Consider the following 6,875-nt stretch of genomic DNA (forward strand, 5'->3'; position numbering starts at 1 on the left):
AGATAATTGTATCCGATCGTGGCAGTCAGTTTACCTCACGGTTCTGGCAACGTCTACATGAGTCTATGGACACAAGGTTGAATTTCAGCTCAGCATATCACCCGCAGACGGATGGACAAACAGAAAGGGTAAATAAAATCCTTGAAGATATGTTGAGAGCATGTGCTTTGAAGAATGGTAATAGTTGGGACAAGAATCTGCCGTATGCGGAATTCTCGTACAACAATAGTTATCAAACTAGTCTAAAGATGTCTCCTTTTGAAGCCTTATGTGGAAGGAAGGGTAGAACCCTGTTGTTCTGGATCAGACCGGAGAAAGCCAAGTTTTCGGTTTAGAAGTTCTGAGAGAAGTAGAAAGACAAGTGCAAGAGATCAGAGATAATATGAAAATAGCACAATCAAGGTAGAAGAGTTATGCAGATCATCAACGCCGGGAACTAACTTTTGAAGTAGGAGATTTCGTGTATCTCAAAGTATCACCGATCAGAGGTCTACGCAGATTCAAGGTTAAAGGCAAGCTCTCAGCATGGTTTATTGGTCCGTACAAGATATTGGGCAGACGAGGAGAAATAGCTTACCAGCTTGAGTTACCACCTCAACTCTCTGGAGTACACGATGTTTTCCATGTGTCACAGTTAAAGAAGTGTTTAATAATTCCCGAAGAACAGTTGCCAGTAGAAGAACTGGATGTGCGAGAGGATCTCTCATATTCTGAATATCCGGTCAAGATTCTCGATACGTCAGAACGGGTCACCAGAAATCGACGAATCCGTATGTGCAAGGTGTAGTGGAAGCATCACTCAGAAGAAGAAGCAACCTGGGAAAGAGAAGATGATCTGAAGACCGAGTTTCCCCATCACTTCTCCGATCCTTCCGAATCTCGAGGGCGAGATTCAGCCTAAGGGGGTAGGTTTGTAACACTCTAATTTTCAATTTTTGTAATAATTTAAAATTTTGCTACAATTAAAGAGGAGTTGTATTTTACTCAATTTAGATGGAAAATTAATTTCTAAATTTAATTGGCCATAGGTTATAATTGTGCTTGTTGCATTCATGCCATAGTAGTTCCAATAGATTTTTATGCGTGAAATGTTTTGCAAAAGTTCGCTAGAAGTCGCTCATTTAAACCCCTTTTGAATTTGAAGTAAAATCTAAAAATAAAAGCATTTCAAAAATTGGAAAAAGCTTCTCGGGCCGAATCCTTTCTCCCCCAGCCCACTTCCTCCCTCCCCTTCTCTTTTTCTTTCTCCGTGTGGGCCGCCTCCCCCTCCACCCACGCGTCAGCCCGTTAGGCCGAGCCGGCCTCCCAATGCCCAAGCCGGCCTCTCCCCGCCTCCCCTTGCTGACAGTGGGCCCGCCAGCCGAGCCGGCTTCCTCCGCTTGAGCTGCTCCCCCTTCCCGCCCTGATTTCTCTGCGCGTGGGCATGGCCCAAGCCGCCAGCCGAGCCACCCACCTGACCGGCTCCTCTTCGCTAACCTCCCTCCGCCCGACTCAACTGGCCCCAAAATCACCCGCACATGACCAAATCCCACCTACCCACGCCATAAATCGCTAATCAAACCCCACCACTGTGATTGTCGCTCCCTATTCCCTCCTCCCCGGCCATTTCTGATGAGGACATCACTCTTTCGGATACACACACACCAAGTATTCCTCTAACAATAGGTCCATTGACACGAGCTCGTGCACGTCAACTAAATCATGAGGTGAGCTCGTTCCTTAGTGTTCCTTTATATTTTGATAAGGATGGGATGCTACTGAATAATTGTGATGTATTGTTACTTAGGAACACGGGAGAAGACTAGCAAGGGCGCCCAAGCCAAGGTGGAGGTCCAATCAAGTTCGAGTCCGTTTCAGAGTCCAGGACTAGACTGCACTAAAATCGTCGCCCAGGACCCATACAGACTCCGTTTTTGACGTTCTACACATGGTTGGAAAGCTAAGGAGATAGACTTTCCAACGGGACTGGTCCTATGTACAAATTCTTTCTGAGTCAACAGAAATCGTTGAAACAAGTGGACATCCAGAATCTGTCAGGGTGCTGCGCCAACATCTTTTGGCCGTTGGGCCGTGTAACGTGTTGGAGTCCATTAGGGACGCGTCCAGGGGTCCTTGACCAACCCTAGTCTTTTATATACAGTAGCTGCCGCCCCAATTAGGGTTGTGTTTTGCTTAGATATTGATGTACACACCGATTGTGAGATTTTCGCTCTTGTTCCAGGCCGCCGCAAGTGTTTGTGGAATCCCAACTTCGAGTGCTTGAATTCTGTTCGCAATATTTCAGATTGCATCTTCTACGTTCTTGCTTGTGTTCTCGGTATGCTTACAGGGATTGAGCCTTCTTGGCAAGGTCAACCGCGCGACACGGTTGATAACCAACAGAGCTGTGGTGTAGTGATTGCAAGGGAGACGATCTGTTCGGGTCGAAGCCTTTAGATCATCAACGTCGAGTTCTCCACCTACCGACTTATCGCTACCTATCGAAAGATCAGGCCAACAATCCCATCAATTTCCCCCTTCATTCTCTTCTCTTTAATTTGGAAGCTGATGCTTTTAATGGAAATCATGACGCCGGCCGAATCCTCTCAAATCCGGCCACCCCTCTCCCTCCCTCGGTATTTAAGCCTCTCATCATCTCCCTTGCGAGGTTCCACCCCAAACCATCCTTTTCCCCTGTGATTTGCACGCAGAATCGAGCCTGCCACCTTCTTCGCCATTGCCGCCAGTAAGAGATCGGCATCGCCCAAAATTCTCCATTACTGAACCTCTTGTGACCTCATTTCTCCCTCGTACGGTGTCGCAGGAACTCGAGCTTCGCATCCTGACACTTTTCGGAGCACCTTCCATCGCCAACACTGTCCCCACCGAGACCGTGCATCAACGCCTGCCGTTCTCCGTCGCCGGCCGCCTTTGGAGCTCCTCCACCACCGTGAGACCCGTTGTGAGAACCCCTGTCCCCTCGAGTTCCATGTCCGGTGGTGCGTTTTCGTGCCGCACCGGCGAGGCTCTGGCCACCCACCGCCATCGGCTGCAGCCTCTCCTGTCTCGCGACGCCGCCCGCCACTCCTGTTTAATTCTAGCCGCCCGATCCAAACCGACGGCTCGGATTACACCGATCTTACCCCTTTTGAGCCTCGATCCACCGTGAACCGTGGTCCACAGGGCCCATAAACCTATTCCATGGATTTTTCAGTAGCAAAATAATTCAGCAAATACTTTATTGCATCATAAATCGAATTTCCAGTATAAAATTAAATCGGGTTTTCTCTGAAAATCAACTAAAACTTGCAGTTTAGCCCGTGGAACTTCAAAAGCTCAATACTTTTTGCTCGTTAGCTCCAATTTGGGCGATTTTCACACCCAAATGTTCGTAGCGATGTGTAGAATATTTTTATAGGGTTTTTAATCTAGATTTAGCACTGTTTGGTGTACTGTTCTTAGAGTTTTGTTTTGTGTGGTTTTTCTGGTATATCGAATTAGGAGCTGAGTAGTCCGGTAATCTCCAAGACCAAATTTTCGAGGATTTTGAGCAACACTCCGTCGAAGGCAAGTGTCCTTGAGCATCTTGCACCTATTTTTAGGATATTTATGCAGATGTTTTACCTTCGATGCATGCTTGTCTAAATATGAAATCCCATGTTAGGGTTTATTAGTTTTGAATAAATATTCCTTGTTGCCGTTGTTTTATCAGGTTATAAAATGGGTAGATATGCTAGTCAATCAGGGTTGGGAGAAATTTTAATGTTCACTAATGAACTATGCAACAATATTTGGGAAATGGTAATTTTGTGGCAACATGGTATAAGAATCCCAATAGAATGGTTGGTTTGAGGCGGTGCTGAATAGCAGGCTTGTGTTTGTTTCTGTGTGGGGTCCTAAGGATCAGTTCTTGAAGCATGTAACCCGGGTAAACCGCACAACTACGAGGCCTATATTGGTATGGCCTGGCCAACTAATTAGCCACCCCTCTGGCTCTGTGGGCATCATTGGACGGTTAAGTGGCACAAGAGGGGGCTTCTGCAGCGATGGAATCGTCCGTTAGCGGTGAAACCTCAGTGGGTGCCTGCAAGCTAGTGGAAGCTTTGTAAAAGTCTTGTAGTGAGACCCCGACTCCACACCCTGGAAGTATGGAGCAACACGAAAATCACGACTTGTGAGGAAAGCTGTGCAAACTCTATAGAGTATCAAACTGATCAATCAGTCGCGCTCACGGTGCAGAGCAGGCTTGGACTTCTTCAGGATCAGTTGGGATCTGGGTTTGGTATGGTTGGTCGGTAGCCGGGTAATGGAATTACCTGGTGAGTCTTGGTAGTCGGATGGAATCCGATGATTCAATTCTTTTGATATAGCAGTGTCCTCATACTTAGTAAATAAGATGCCTGATGTTGGAATCTTAGGATAAGTTGCTTAGTGCATTTATCCCTGTTTAGCCATTCCTTGACTCAAGCCCCGTATCATGTTTTCCCTCCACTTACAGAGTACATCTTTGTACTCACACTTGTTGTCCCCTTCCTTGCATTCTTCTGTTGTTCAGAAGCCGTCTATGAAGCAACAACCTTTAACAAGGACGACTTCGACCCGGAGCTACTGTTCTAGGCTGGTGTGCCCCTGGTTAACGCCTGTGGAAGATGGAAGCCCCACTGGCGCTAAAGACCTCTTTTTAGTTCCGCTGTATTTTTTTTACACCCTCAGGTCCTTTTGTAATAAGTTAAATAATGTTGTAATATTGGCACTGTGATGATACACTAATGATGTAGCACATGTATGGAAACTTGATCCTGGCATACATGTTATGCCCGGTTTTGTTCCTTTAAAACTGGGTGTGACAGTTCCAGTGGATGGGAAAGCAATCACACGTTCAGCAGTACACTTTACAATCCATCTCTCTGGGCTGGTCGTTAGCATGATGGGGCATTAGCATCATTGGCCCATTGCCACGAGTGCTGGGGGATCTTCAGTATACAGTGGTGGCAGTAGACTTTTTCTCTAAGTGGCCTGAAGCCATGCTGGTCTCCCAGATTATAGAGAAGAACATCCAACATTTCTTTTGGCAATCCATAGTATGCTAGTTTGGAGTGCCTTGAGAAGTAACCCACGACAACAAGAAACAGTTTGACCCCACACTATTTAGAAACTTCTACGAAGGGTTAGTGGTGAAGTTGTGCCTCATGTCAGTTGTCTATCCATAGTCTAATGGAGCAGTTGAAAGCTCCACTGCAATAGCCAAGCCGCTAGTAGGACTATCGAAGGGCAAGTGGGTTGAGGAATTGCCAAAGATTTTGCGGTCTTTCTACACAACAGTCACTCGACTACAGGGATCACACCTTTCTGTCTATTATTTGGAGATGAAGCCATGATGCCAAAGGAGGCTAGAACTAAGTCTTTGCAGGTTCCCTCTGCTAGCTCCGAGGATGAGGTACCATCGAAGGAACATACAGAGGAGACTCGCTTGGTAGCAGTGGGAAACCTCTTGAAGTACCAGAAAGGGACAAAGTGATGGGTAGACAAGAAGGTCGGGAGCATCACATATTAGCCTGAAGATCTTGTGCTCCACTGAAAGCTAAATCATGAAGTAATTGGGAGGCTCTAGTCCAAGTGGGATGTCCCTTTCATTGTGATAGAGTCCCGAAGACCAAGGTCATATCATTAGGCCAATCTCGAAGGAGAAGCGCTGTTTCACATATGGAAATGTGGATTTGCTCCGCAAATATCGGGTTTGAGGACCACCCTTCATTTATTTTCTTTGGTAGATAGGTTTAGCTAGGATGTATTTACATTTATGCAAAATGTAAAGGCAAATGCCTTCGAAACTGTACTCTTTTCCTTGCATGGAAAACCCAATTTCGATGTGCAATGTTTTTAACAAGGCATCCTCCTTGTGTAATCCCTAAGTGAATGAAAATATATTCATTGAAATGAATATTCAGATTTGCCTCACGCACGAAGGGTCGTAGTCTAAGGACTCCCCTGTGGCTAATGTCTATGGACTCACCACTTCGAAAAATCGGTTGAGCCTAAGGGCCTCGGAGGGCTAACATCTAAGGACTCGCCCATAACAAAAGAGGGGTGATAGTCTAAGGGCTCCCCTTAGGGATGTATCTAAGGACTCACTCGTAGTAACGAAGGGTCATAGCCTAAGGACTCCCCCATGGCTAATGTTTACGGACTCGCCACATCGAAAAGCTGGGCGAGCCTAAGGGCCCCGGATGGCTGATGTCTAAGGACTCACTCGCAATAAAAAAGGGTTATAGCCCAAATATGGACTCGTTAGTTTCAAAAGCAAGATGAGCCTAAGGGTCCCGAAGGGCTGACGTCTGAGGACTCACCGATAATAACGAAGGGTTGTAGTCCAAGTATGGACATGCCACTTTGAAAAACCGAACGAGCCTAAGGGATCCAAAGGGCTGATGTCTAAGGACTCGCCTGTAACAATGAAGGGTCATAGTCTAAGGTCTCCCCTATAATTAATGTCAATAGACTTTTCACATCAAAAACTATTTGAGCCTAAGGGCCATGGAGGTCAGATGCCTACGGACTTACCTGTTATAGCGAAGGGATGTGGTCCAGGGACTCCCCTGTCCTAACATCTAAGGACTTGTCACTTAGAAAATCAGATGAGCCTACATGCCTCAAAGGGCAAGCTCCTCAAGTTCCTAGGCGGCTGGGATCTAAGGAACCACTTCCCATAAAAAGTTGAACAAAGTGAAACTAAAAGCTGTGAGGGCTAGCGCCACACTAGTGGTTAGCACATAACTAACCGTGACAAAAAAAAAGGGTCTTCACAACCAGATCTCTTGCTTCAAATAGAGTAATCAAGCAAGGCAAATTGCAAAGAAAACTGCAAGCACATTTTTGAAACAAATAATATTACGCAA

The sequence above is a fragment of the Phragmites australis genome, chromosome 18 (genome assembly GCF_958298935.1).
Source record: "Phragmites australis chromosome 18, lpPhrAust1.1, whole genome shotgun sequence".
NCBI lineage: Eukaryota > Viridiplantae > Streptophyta > Magnoliopsida > Poales > Poaceae > Phragmites > Phragmites australis.